The sequence below is a fragment of the Mycteria americana genome, chromosome 14, assembly GCF_035582795.1.
Source record: "Mycteria americana isolate JAX WOST 10 ecotype Jacksonville Zoo and Gardens chromosome 14, USCA_MyAme_1.0, whole genome shotgun sequence".
Lineage (NCBI taxonomy): Eukaryota > Metazoa > Chordata > Aves > Ciconiiformes > Ciconiidae > Mycteria > Mycteria americana.
This window is the reverse complement of record NC_134378.1, coordinates 6,078,618-6,093,030: the sequence shown is the minus strand read 5'-3', so window position 1 is coordinate 6,093,030 and position 14,413 is coordinate 6,078,618.

Genomic DNA, 14,413 nt, shown 5'->3' with positions numbered 1-14,413 from the left:
ATGGGAACCAGAATTAGCTGCTAACTTCAGAATGTACTGAGTCAAGAATTCCAGGATTAGAGAGAACAGAGTGTCCTACAGTCTGTAAGATGCATATGAGTCACATGTTACAGGGAATGTCAAGGGATGTCAAGGCATGAAAAGTCTAGAGATTATGGCGTGGTGACCCGTGTGGTCATTCAAGAAGTGGACTGAGCATTAAAAGGACAAAGAATGTTATAAGATGGAGTTTAACCCCAGTGCACTTCAAGTGAAATAATCACTGTAGACCATTTGGGAGTTCAGTCAATGGGAAGTTGAGAATACCACTTGCTCTGGATGCATAAATGATGTGCAGAAAGCCTGGTGGTGGCGATGGCAGAGAAGAGTGACTCCCAGCTCTGCCTGGGAGCTCCAGGCAAAGAGCAGCTCCTTGACAGAGTAGATGCTTTGTCAGGATCCAGTGGGCAAGAGCAGAAAGGGCCAAGTCCCATTTCTGTCTCAGCTTTCATCAGAGTAACTCTGGGGATGCCCCTTCTATCCACCATGAGACACTTGGGTTTCAGTTTCTTGCCAAAGCAAGGAGAGAAGGGATGTCCTACCTAACAGAAAATGGCCATGTATTAATGGATGGCTTTCCAAGGCTGCTTCTGTGCCTCCCTCCACTCTCCAGTACCCGAAGTTTTCTTCTAGTTGAAACATATTAAGTTGGTGTTTGCAACTCAGGAAGTATTACCTGTTAGTGGCAGCTCAGAGGTGTAATTTACTTCCTCCAGGTCTCTGGATTGGGGCTGCGTCAAGCTGGTGTTGTTTAAGTTTCCAGAAAGAAATCCTAGCAAACTAAACATAGAGCAAACTGTGCTGCTGGAATAACCTATCAGGGAAGTTACGGGAGCATTTATTTTTTTAATTGCTGCACTGCTTGGCAGGCTGAACTGGTTACTAGTTTGTTTCCAGTTGCAATGGAATCCAAATTCCCAGTTTAGATCTCTCTAAACGAAGCCCAGCATGGTTTGGATGCTGCAGCTCCCTTCATCTCTGCAGATGTTGAGATCAACAGCTATCTTGCATCTAAGCGATCTGAACTTTCTATGTGTGTGGGTGGGGTTGACATATACCTTTGTGGATGAAGGCATTTCCTAATCAGGACCTTCAGCTTAAGCAACACCTTGCTTTCCCTAATGGTTTGGCAAAGTTAATCTGTATTGCCCTTCAAAGCATCCAGCAAGGCTAGCTGTTCACTCCGATTCCTCCTGAGAAATCTGCCTAGGGAAGTGGAAGCCTGGAGCATGGATGGGGATGGGTGAGAAGGAACGTAGTTATTCATATCTGATACGGTATGATGTTTTTAACTGATTTGCAGATGCTCTCAGATGTCATGATAGAGACACAGAGAGAAACTGAAAAATACGCAGATACATCAAAAATCACTTCCAGGATATGGAGCAACTATTGCTACTTAGATTACAATTTTCCAAATGTCTGATTTCTTCACAAGGGGTGTGGTGGGAAACCAGAGAAATACTAAGTAAAATCAATCCCCAAAGAGCTAAAATTTTGAATGATAAAAAACTGTAGCTGATATCTAGGAACTCTATGGACTAAAAGTGAACACAGCAGCTTCTGCTTCTAATTCCACTAAGAGACTTCCACTTTGCGGTGGTGTTTATCTGGGACAGCCCATGAGTGTCTAAACTGGCAGAACAGGCAGCAGAAGACTTCCAAAGTATTCCTGACATTGAGAAAGTCTCTTCACTTCCCTCTTTTGCTGCTCTTTGTCTGTCATACCATCCTTAAGGCCGAAATCATCTTGCTTTCAAGATCTCAGTCTAAACCTTTCGGGGCATGAACAGTGTCTATTTGCTTGTCCATACAAGTGCTAGCACAGCAGGTCCCAGTCTTGGTTACAGTCTGCAAGTGCTATTACAGAATACCTGATAATAATGGGAAAAAAGAATGAAGTCATCCTGAGCTCTTGTCCCATTTACTCACCACCCATGGAAGTTTCTATATTTGCGTCTCTGAGAGTACAGCATATTTGCCACGTCCCTCTGGACCCAAATTTGGAAAGCTCTATGTTCTCCCCCACCTCTGTTGGCTTTGATAAAACAGGTTCCTGCCAAATCTATCGGAGGAATTTTTCTCCTGTGTGTCCTTTAAGTGCCCAGGAAGCTGGACATGACATTCAAAGCCAGGGACCACAGCAGAGTTTGGCATAGCAGACTTTAGTAGCCTAGGTTATTCTCAAATCCAAAACCTGCCAAAATAACCCCAAAAACACATATAATCCAGCTCACATTTGTGTGTCCAGAGTATCTATGTTTAACTTGACTACTTAGTGGTTTTGCGGTATTCATGAATACACAAAAGTAGTGCTTGTCCCGAAACTTAGACAATGGTTTATTTCCTGTACAGTGATTATATATATGCTGCTGTAGCAGCTGAGAAGGAGGGGTACGGTGACTCTAAAGCACAGCAAAGAACCGTCTATGAACCAGCACTGAATGAAATCCCCTTATGAAAAAAAGGTGCTCCTTGGAGGGCTGTTTCCAATGTAGTACGATCGGACAGGATTTAGCTGTGGGTTTGCATTAGTAAGAGCTTGTGGTAAATTCCTAGGCATTGCATTAAAGAGGTACCTGAGTATGAAGGTGGCTATTGATGATTCAAACTGGCTGGGTCTTGAGGATCACACTTTCATGAAAGCGTTCATGTCAACACATACGTGCATTGGCCACGCACCTGTCATAAAAGTAGTTTCCACACCTTAGCGCTTACACATACATTTTCCACTGTTGCACATGCAGTTGTGGTGTCTATCTGATTATGCCAATTTAGAAACTTCAGCGTCTAAATATCTTGAAGAATTCAACTTCATGAACTGGTTTCAAATCAGCAATTGCCCTACATTCTCTATTTTTTAAAAGTCTCAGTTCATTTGAAAACCAAGCAGATCTGAATCTCACTTAGTAGCTGAAGCAAAGATAATGTGGTAACTCGTAAGTAAGGATTCACATACAGCACGAGTGTGTGAAATGGTCCTTTCAAAGTCTTGTCCTCACACCAGGAGTGTTTAGAAGATAATGAGATGAGCCGCTGCAGTAGTTCACCTGCTTAATTCCACAACGCAAACTTTTGGTAACTGGTAGAAGTAGACTGGATGTGAGAATTCTTTCAGGATAAAAAGTGCAGTAAAATTGTGTGTGGCATACCCAGTAAGGCAACTGATTGAAAAGTACAGATTCTTACTTTAAACCCAAACGTTTGAGGAAAAAAAGTGCTTCATTTTCACTATTCATCTAACTCTAAAAGTAAATATTCAAAGCTGTAGGTTCATGCTATAGACTACACTGAGTACTCTATACAATGTATACCTCTTCTAATATTTACATTTCAGGTCCCTGAAAATATGTTTATGTATATGGGTACTACCAATGAAATAATGGTCCTAGTGACATTAGTAGCAATAGACACATTCAGGAAGATTTGTGGAATCCTTCAGTCTGAAGAGATTGCTTTCTTCCCTTTCCTGATCTACACTACTTTATACATATATACAGCAATATCTGTCTACATATATACACACACACACATCTGTATTAACAGAAATCCAGCCACCAGCTCCATTTTCCAGTTACTTCCCACAATTATTTTATTTAGGAAGCTCTGATGAAATATTTCTTTTGAAAATCCAGCTCCATTGCTTTTAGCATTTTAGCTGCAAAGCAATTACTCAGCCTGTCAGAGTAATCATCATAAATATTGCTGTCCATGGTGTTTCTACAAGCCAATAGTAACTGGTTGGGTCAGTTGAGCTCAATTCAATGCCCTTCCAAGAAAGAGTTGCATTTGTATTCCATTCCCAAACTACAGAGCAGCATGCATGTAAAAATGGGCCATTGTTAAGGCATTGTCTTCTTTCCCATGATTTCTGAGTCATAATCACTGACACCAGCAAATCTGAGCTCTGCATCCCGTATATCTACAGGTGTATTCTCTCTTTTTTCTTGCAGAAGCTTGAAGCATATGTGGTACCTTATGATTTCATAAAGTATGTCCATGTCTGGACAACAGACACAGAAGCATGGGTTCAGTTCAATTCCCCTATAATGAATGGAGGGAGCTCTTAACTTTTTACTGACTAGGTAAGCAAATTTGAACTGCTAACCATCAGCTGAGAACAAACAGATGCCAAGATGCAGTCCTTGAGGGACTACCTTGAAGGGTAGTTTACGTATGATCCAGGTATGATGCACTCTCACCAGGTATAAATTGCCCTGACTTCCCAGGACTGAGTGATTAACATCCACAGAGGCCTGGCCAGAGAACGTAACGATGCTACATTTGTAGTTTTAGCACCATTTTTTGGCAGCAGCGCGAGTTCGAACAGCCTCCACCCCAGGCCTATCCGGTTCCTTGACTGGTGCTGGTACAACCCTTTGTGTTGCTGAAAGGCGTCCTCCAGGAGCTGCAGCCACCAGGCATGAGGAAAGCTGGCTCCTGCCCAGCCAGTGACATGGTCCTGATAGCTCCCACAGCATCTAGAATAGGAAGGGCAGCATAAATCACTCCTCTTTCCTTCCTTTTCTTTCTTTCCTTTCCTCCCAGTCTAAATATGCACATGGTGGATGCTTCCCTCTTTTACCCTCTTCTAAACCACAGAGAGAAAGCAGGCTCCAAAAAGGTCACTAGCATCTGCCTCAGCATCCAGCCCTATCCATATTCATTCAGAATATTTTGCACATATCAGTTAAATATTCTGTAATCAACCTCTATCCACATTGTACCGATAAGTAAACTGAGGCCCAGAACAGTGACGCTGCAAGATCATACAGTGAGTTAGTGGTGGAAACAAGAATAAAACTCAGGAGTCAGCTGCTAACCACATAAGCTATCCCTGCTGCTGGCCTGGAAAGTAAAAATAATGGTTTGGAGTCCTCCAGTTTTCATTATTAGCTTTTTGGATGAGTTTTGCCTAAGGGGAATGAGTTATTCTCTGCTGTTGCATCAGTATGTTTCACTTCAGCTGAATTATGTGTCACTTTATAGTAGGGTTGTCTTCATTTTTTTCTCAGCTGCGCTTAGGGAGATCTTTGTGAACATCTTGTTTGACAAATTCTGCACCACCCACATAACTACTTTGAGGCAAACTTAGCAGAGTCAGAGACTGAGCTGGGCCCACTTATCTTTGGTAGATCTCATCTTCTTGTTAATCGCAACCTGCAAGGCCCAGTGGCCGGAGCAGAGCATGGGGCTTGGATCTAAGTACTTGGTGCTTCGCTCTGTTGTTTGCTCCTTGTGGCTTTGGGCAAGTCACTGAACTTGATTGATAGTGTGTTCATTTATGTGCTTGTTAGTTTCTAATGAAAATTTCAGCCATTGCAAAAACTATTTGCAGGAATATTTTTATGCTTTGTTTTTTGAAGGGAGGAGAGATTACATTAAAAAAAAAGTCTTCTTCCACATGCAAACATTTTTTTTTCTTCCTTTCTTCTTTTTTAGTTTCCTGAAACCAAACATGGAAAATAAATCATCCTTAAACCAAGAACTGCAGGTTCTCAAAGAAAATCCAGAAAAGAAATTTCTATTTCAGCAATCACTTTTTTTTTTTTTTTTTTAAAAAACCCAACTTTTTATGGAAGTTTTCATCAATAGTGAAAGGGCAGAGAAATGCCTGGTTTGTAACCTGCCCTGTCTTGATTCAGCTGCTTCAGTCTCGAATGTCAACAAATACTGGTGACTTTCAAAAATCCGTAGATTGTGTTTTGGATGATATTTAGTTAAGCAATACTTCTCATATATAGAATAGTCTTGATTACATTATCTAGTAGAATAAAAAGAGGTGGCAATGGAGTAACTATTTATCTTCCTGGTGAATTTTAATACACAGGGAAGTGAGGGCACAAAAAGATGATTGGTTTAAACTTGGCATAATATGGTCACTGGGAGCTCCGAAAGCTTTCACCTCCCAGCTCTGCTCATGCACCTAATCTTGACCTGAAGGCACCGCTACTGCTATAACGTTCTCCTACTTGAGCTACAACTTCGTATTTCCACTTCTTCTCAGCCTGTTCCTGGTTTGACTTCCCGTGCACCAGCACAGTTCCACACCGTCTAGCGACCCGGCGCAGCAGTGCAGCTTGGGAAGCACAGGTACCTCCGCTGCTGCAACAAGACCGGACAGACGAGGCGGATCTGTGGCGAAGGCAGAAAATTACAGAACAGCTCACTGGAGTCGATAATTGAAGTGATGTCAAATATTGAGAAGTTTACCAGTGCTCACTGCAGTGGGGAGAATATTTATGTACTCCTGATGAAAACCTGGCCCGTCCCCATTTTGGATGTTTAGTATTTTCTGTGATTATGGCACAGCTGTTCCTGAGCTGGTAGCAGGCTTGCCTGATACTCCTCCATCGCATGTTCAATGATCAAGACCTGCTGCTTGCGTTTGTACCATTTGTGGTTATACAGAGCAACCGTTTGCCCCCCAGAGCGATTGCTAAGGCCTACACTGTGGAGTAAGTGCAGTCAATGGGAGAAGCTGGTCTTGGGGGCAAAGAGGACAGTCTGGCAGGACAAAATTGAGCTCTGAATCTTTCGTAATTCAGTATGCTTAGCAGCCTGGGTGGATGCTGCATTTCATTATCCCTTCAAATTGCTGAAGATTGGTTCAAAGGAGCTTTCTCTTGTCGGTAGGGCCACACGACAAGAACCAGCACGTTCACATCTGACAATGACGTTAACCGCCTTTGGAGCAGCAGAAACAACCGCACCAGCCAAGCGGTGCTGTCTGCCAGCCTCAGAGATAGGCGAATCGGAGTATTCCTGCAGACACCTGCCAACCGTGATCCATCCCCTTCTGCCTCCCCTCCAGGTGAAACTCTGATTCAGCATCTTAAACAAAACCGCAAAACCTGCTTGTCAGTCTGGGAGCTCTCTCGTCTCTCTCTTCCCTCCACCTCAAGTCTCTACATGCAGCCGTGCTGCTGCCCAGGGGCTGGAGCGCAGGAGCAGGGTACTTTCAATAACAGCCTGACACCGGCTGCTGTTTGAGAAACTGCTGGGCTTTGGCTTGCTCGGGGAGAGCGGTTGATGCTCCCCAGGCTTGGCAGAGCTGTCCAGACTTGCACTCCCAAGGAGCGCTTTTCAGCACATCCTGGGCTTTGTCACCCAGACAGAACCGTAGCGGGGGAGTTTGCTGCTTTTCAGAAGCAGAAGTCTGGCGGTTTGTTCCTACCCAGGCTTTTTTTTGTGTAATTTAATTGTATTTTACTTTTGCTAAGTGGCTTGAAGTGACAATGAAGTAGAAACACAATAAAAGGAAAATCCGGAATGTAGTAATTGTTCCAAGCAGAGACACTGGAGCCTTCCCAACCCCAGACTTGCTTTGGCCCCCAGAGCAGCCTCTCTTCAGGTGGGGAGGAGGGCTGAGGGACAATTTTTTAGCTGACTGGAGGTGGCCAGAATTTGTCCTCAACCTAATACAGCTTTCGCTGACATTCTTATACTTGCCTGAGTTGTCCTAATCTTATTGCAACCCCCACTTTGTTAGTCCTTGTTTTTTATGTTTGATGAGGTTCACATATCACAGTCAGGTTTATTTACCCTCTGGAGACTGTTTGTTTGATTTCTTTTCACATTTTCACTGATTTTCTTCAGCACAGAGTCCAAGTTGAGAACTAGCATAGCCTTCGTCCTTATAATTCAGCTGACCTCTTTATCCTCTTCTTGCCTGACAAGTCCTTTCATTTCCTATTGTAACCCAATTTTTTTTGTCCTGTTCTCTGTAGTTAGTCAAATAGATCCATCCAAACTATTAAAAGCAGCCTTTTCAGATTCAACTTTTTATCTCTTCCCTTAACAGGAGTGCAGGCATACAGGCTTTTGAGCTAAGTGAGAAGGACAAATATATTAGCTTTGGATATCAAAAGAAAGGCAGAAGGAATTGTCATCCTACCTAATAAAATGAAAAATCTTGGGAAACACTGTGTTTAGAAAGTGGAGAAGATAAAATACTTCTCTTTCCTCTCACTATCTGTCTAAAACAGCCCCAGAATAAGCATTAACCCACAACCTAGAATTTAAGTCCTTTCCTTGTCTGGGAGGCTGCAGTAGTTGAAAACAAACATCTGAACATCCCTGAATTTGAAATTGGATCTGAACTATGCCATTGCAGCCTCTCTCTTCCCCATCATTAGGCTACATCTAAAGATACGAATTTTGCACTTGAAGAATTGTAAAACTGACTTTTGCCCTGTAGTGAACACATTTTGATAAGGCCCCAAGAATATTCCTGTAAATCAGGAGAAATGGCATAGATATGTCATTAAATCTTGAAAGGGAAGTTGATAGTGTAGAGTAACAAGAAGATACTAATTGTATTTAGAAAGCTCTTCGTTACATTGAATAGAAGGAATTAAGCTCCTCTGTGATTGCCTCACAGTCCTAGCTGTTATGATGCTTGTAGAGATCTACAAAAACTAGACTGATTTTTCAGAGGCTTGAAGTGATGTGGAAGAAAAACTGCAGACCTTGAACAGTCAGTGAAAGTGAGATTAAGAGAGGAGAAAAGCAGTGTTACCCTGAGAAAGCAGAGCATGTAGATGAACAAAGCAACTCCCACCTAACAAGAAAATTTGCATTAAAGTCCAGCCTCCTCTGCAGATCAGGGATGTGTCAATACCAGGACATGAAAACTTGGTTCCCTTCATTGTTTGGGCCAGAGTCACTAGCTTTTGGACAACTGCTTCTAGAGCTTCTCCTCAAGCACATCTCCAAAGTCATTCCAGAGCTGGGTGGGTCCGTTTCTGACCTTAATCTTATCAGGGTAATGAGACTGCATGTGGTAGCACTTGCTAATCAGTGCTTGAAGCTAAAGAGGGGAAGCTATCAGGCCCATTTGTCTCCAGCCTCTAGCTAGAAGCACTCCGAGTCTTGAGTGGCCTTGGAAGTAGATGCTCCTTCTGTCCTGCATTCTCTACAGTTTTACACCAGTTGTCATATTTGCTACCTAGTTGAATATAGAAATGAGGAATCCCCTTACATATTGTGCCTCTTCACACATAGAAATGGTGGTGGGTGACTACTGGAGTCTCCTTAGAGAGAGACAGAGCTTCATCACTACTATATCATCTCAGGTGGACTGGCATAGGTCTTGGTAGGCTTTCCTGGAGAAGTTAAATGTGGATTGAATGCTAATGAGGTACATAAAGTACTTAATGCCCCTCAAGGATCTTGTTTCAGGCTCTTGGCAGACTCAGGCACCTGCTTCATGCTTTGATCAGCAACTGGCAGGGAAGGTGAAATATTTTTTCTTCTGAACAAATTAAATGTTTTATTCCAGTTAACATGCATCCTTTCCAGAACAATAACCCTGGCTATGGCCTGTAGTGCTTCTGCTTTAATCTCTCCCTGTAAACAGTCTCTATCTCCACAAGGAATTTTCTCTGTTGATTTCATCTAGGATCTGTAGCTTGTCTAGCAGATTTCTAGTTCAGGTCCTGAATATTTTTTGTGATAATGGATCCATGAAGCTTCCACCATAAACAAAGTGCAACATAATTTGCAAAACTTGTGGTGCTTCAGAACTCAAAACTGAACCTGGAATCCTTGGTTTGGACAGGGATATGGGTGTTAAATCTCAGCAAAAAAATAATGCACTCAAGAGCTCAGCTGGAATATTCCTTCATAAGACCATCTGTCATAGCTGAGCTACAAACAGTTTGGTACATTGCTGATCTGTCTCAGCGTGCTGTTAAGTTGTTTTTGTCTTCCCACTGGTGAGGCACATTCTTCTCGTTCACTTAATTTGTTTCTCTCGGAGAGTGTTTTTATTCAGCAGTTGTCACCAAGTCAATGTGACATGAAACAGGAGGGAGGAGAGGGCCATATTCTGCCTGACCTATTCAGTGTCTCTGTTGCTGTGACTGCACAGGGTAACTGTAGCCCATTCTTGTGTCCATCCTGCTGCTGTCTCTCCAACTCTCATTGCAGACGCTGCTGTCTGCCTACTTGGAGAAGAATATAATCTTGACAACGCCTGTTGAGAGTGGCTGGAATTTTGTTCCCTTTTCCCATTGCTGGTGACTACTGGAGCCCTTCCAGCCTTGGTAGTGAGCAGTTTCATCTGGTGAGCTGCACTTCCCAAAAGCCCTTCTGAACAGTCCTCACTGCAGAATACTGCTCGTATGGAGTTACTCAGGATGGGTTATACATAAACACACATTTCAGCGCCTTTGGATTCACCACTCTATTCTTTCTTTCCTGTCCTTCTCCCCTCCCTTCTCTGCTCCCTGTATGTCTTGTTATACCTTGTTTCTACATGCCTAAGTCATGCTTTAAATAACAGCTGTCTGATTCTTTGCTTCTTCCCATACCCAGCTAATTATTTTCAATTTATTGATTTTCCACATGGAGATTAATGGGTTATTCAGCTCTCAAAGCCTATATCCACACAGCTGTGAGCTAATGCATGGGTATGGGAAGGGGTGGGGGTGTATGTGTTTATGTGGTTGATCACCTTTCTGATGAACGTGTGTAACAAACCAAAGGGATTTTTCTCCTCCTTACTCATTATAAAAAGCCACCAAGCTTCAAACTTTTGCCAGTGAGTAATCACATTTTGCAGGGAGTAAAAAGTAATAAATAAAAACCTGATAAGTTTGCAATAAGAAAATTGTTAACATGTGTCTTTCCTGTATCTTTAATTGCACTGGCTAATGTATTCTGGGTGTGAAAGAGCCAGGCACAATGGCAAAGCACCACAGCACAGATGTGGGTGATGTGGGGTCAGAAGGTCCCCGAGGACCCCCCCTTTGGTCCCACCCTCTGCCACAGCTCTTTCTGCCTCCTTGTGCTGCTGCATCAGCCTGTAGGGTGCAAACAAGCAAGCCTTTCCTTGGTTCTTTCTAGACAAAATCGTTTCGGTGGTCCAGGGTACAGCACAGCAGCTGCATCATATGGCCAGGATAGGCACAAGAAGCATTGGTTTCACTACTGATGAAAAAGTATCATGGAAACATAACCTCTGGGTATGAAACATTGATTCTGATCATACTGGTTTATCTGACCAGTGAGATCCCATGGAATTATGCTAATATAAGCCTGTGGATTTCAGCCTTGTATATCACTAATTGGTAATTTGGGGGATAGGAACTTTTTAATGTTTTGCAACCTCCTCTATTAGCAGTTTTCACACCACTTTATTTTGTCAAGTCAAGTGTGAGTGTGACCAGACTCTATCTGTAAGACAGTAATTGCCAAGGGACTTGGGGAGAAGTGGGAATAAGTGGCTAAGAAGTGCAATCAGCAGTTAAAGTAAAAATAAACAGAAATATTGGCAAAGTGATTACTGTTTAGCAAGTCTGGGCTGAATATCTCCTGCTTTCCTGGACCCTATCAAAATGGTAGCCCAGATTCTCTGCCTCATTAGGATCCTTTGGCCTGCTTGGCTTGCTGGGCACTGAGCTGCAGATTTATAGTCGGTAACTGAACGCCGCATATTTCACTAGTTTCAGGGCATGTTCAGAACTCTTCAAATATCAACCCACTTGGTGATGTATGGATTGAGATGCTCAGCTTCAAAGAAACCCTGGTTGCTGCAGTGAAGCCCTGTTTAAACCTGTGACCTTGACTTTCATCCTTATTCCAGTAAAACCAAAGCAAAAAATACTTTTTCTGGACCTGACCCTCCTCTTGCCAAGGCTAGATGGATTCAGTTGGGTTCTGGGCAAGGAGTTCCTCCCACATCTGCTACAGCTTTGCTTGTGACCGCTGCTCCAAGAAGCCTATGTTGTCATGGGTAGGATGAGTTAAAATTACAATGTCCCAGCTAGAACCACTGCTAAGATTTCACTGAGAGTGAGTTAGAAATAGTGATAAGGATGCAGCTTTACAACCAAGATTTAAGAATGAGGGACTTAATTAGACAAAGGAGATTTGAGGCAGAAATTGAGTTGTTCTGACCAGAGAAACATGGCTGAAGAGCAAGACGGAATTAGGCACAGGCTAAAGATTTTTTTTTTTTTTCTAAATTGGTTCAAAAAGGGGATGGTGGGACAGCTGAAATGTGTCCAGATATTACTCATTTTTCCCCCAATGTTAATCCCCAACACAAATTAACCTCAGTCATTTTCCTCTTTTCTTCTTAGACACATGCTATTTGTCAAGCCATGTTGCCTTAACACTTCCTAACCAGCTGGAAGAGATTTAGCCTGCCCAAGGAAAAAAAGAGTGGAACATGGCAGCCTTTGGATGAGGGAGCAAGCATGTCTCTTGCTGAGTGCAGCCTCTGTAGGTCATCGCAGCACATGTGTGTCCCTCTCCTGGTATGGCTTCTGTTGAAAATGGCTCAAGGTACAAAAAAAATGAAGCTTCCTGTTAGGCTAGGAACGGATCAGTGTGGGTAAGGTAGCGTGGGCAGGAAGGCATGCAAGCATCTGGTTTGAATAGCTCTGTGCATGCAATATCAGCCAACTTTCTGAAGGTTTCACGATTGTTTTTTTTTTATCCCAGGGCTCTGGAGCAGTGGTGGACCCCACCCTCCCTGTGCCTCCCAGGAAGGCTGCGAGGAAGCCCATCAAAAGGGGGTCAGCCTCCTTCATTTACAGGAGCCACTGAGGTTAGAAATGACTCCGAGCAGCCCAGACGTGCTCCCAAAGGTCAAGTGTCTCCTGTGACACTCGGGAGGCAGGAGGACCTGGTGCTGTGATGCACTTCTGATGGGAAAGCAACATGTGAGAGGACAGGCGACTGAGGGGCCTGCAGGATACACATTCCTAAATGTCACTTAGCCATACAACCTGCGAGGGCGGAAAAGTGGGCAGATGGAGAAATAATATTTTCATTGAAAATTCTCTACCTCTAAAATATTTCCTGTCAGGTTTCTTCCAAGGAGGGCCGAAGCGAGGAAGAAGGGGGGCTGAGGTGGGATGTGTGGCAGTGGATACGAGTTTGTGATTCCTCAGGCCTCTCCATTTTGAGAGCATTTAACTCAATCTCTTTTTTTCTCCCCCTCCCTGAGAAAAGGATCATGCTAAGCATTACTGAAGCCGGAGGCAGTTTGGGAAGTGAAATAAACACCTGACTGTTAAATGCTAAAGGTTTACTCAACCAAAAATAAAAATAGTTCTGGTTTCCTCCACGACGCTCTAGAGTTACGTTCATCAGCGCACATGAGCTGGAGGTTTGCACAGGGGGAATCTTGAAAGGTTGAAACCCTTCAGAGGGGAAAATTTTGAGGCAATAAGACAGGCTCTTCTGCCACTGAGAAAATGCTGCAGCTGTTTTCCTGGTGCAACCTAAAAATAAACTCCCTCCTCCTTTCCTAGCTGCTCATATCAGTTTCATGGGTGCCATCGCAAGCCCAAGACGTCAAGTGTAAGGGGTCGGAGTCTCAAGGGCGGGCGCAGTCCCCTTCGCCTGGTCTGAGGGGCAGAAGGCAGCTGTGCCTCAACACCCCGGAGGAAATCTCAAGGAGTCTGGGGCTAAAGCCACAGTGGCCTCTGGGTGTTCGGGAACCGCACGTGCCAAATGATACAGAGCAAACGCTTCAACTGGGCAGTATGAACACGCCTGTTCAGGGATGGTCCCAATACAGCAGAGCAGAAATCATGGTGCCAATACTGACATTAGGAATCCTCACTGGAACCTTTTTTGCTGTAGCTCTGCCCATGGAGTTGGAGATACCATGTTGCTGTAGATGCTCTGTGCCTCAGAGAGACAAACTTGGAGCATCAGAAAGTTGCAGTATGTGCAAAATTATTCTGCTTACGTGTCACCTCCAAAATGCAAGATGGAAAATGCTATCTATTATGAAAGATATTTATTGGGGTTGATCATATATGACACATACATTTGCAATATGTTTCCTTCTGTCAGGTCATCCATAGATGGACTAAGAAATATCATTTAACACATATGAAATGGAGCAGATTCCTTCCCTGTATGATGACTACTTGCTGATTCCCAAAGCTTGCCAACTTGTAAAGTAGCCCAGAAGGGCTGTATGTGAACTAAAGCATACTTCAATAGCCATTGCATCGTCCTATGTAGATATTCTTCCTCAGGTAGCAAAATAGATTAAGCATACTGGAGAAAAGGGCACCCATGCTGCACATTTTTAGAGGGGGAGGGAAATAGGGTGACTAATGGGAGTCCAAACTGACATCTCTATTCAAGTCAGCTAACACCAACTGCTTGGTGGAAGAAGTCCGTACCTTTCCCCTTCTTAACTGAGATGAAGCAAATCCATGGGATTCAAAATTATTCAGGACTCCCAGCTAGATGAGCTGAATTGGAATTGCAAGATTCTCAAACTTGCATTTGCTCTTGGGAAATGGGAAGCCCAGAGAGAGAGAGGAACACCCGACCTGAGCTGAGGTAAGAACAAAGCTGGATTAGCATGGAACTGCTCTTGCTAAAATGAAATTTGCTG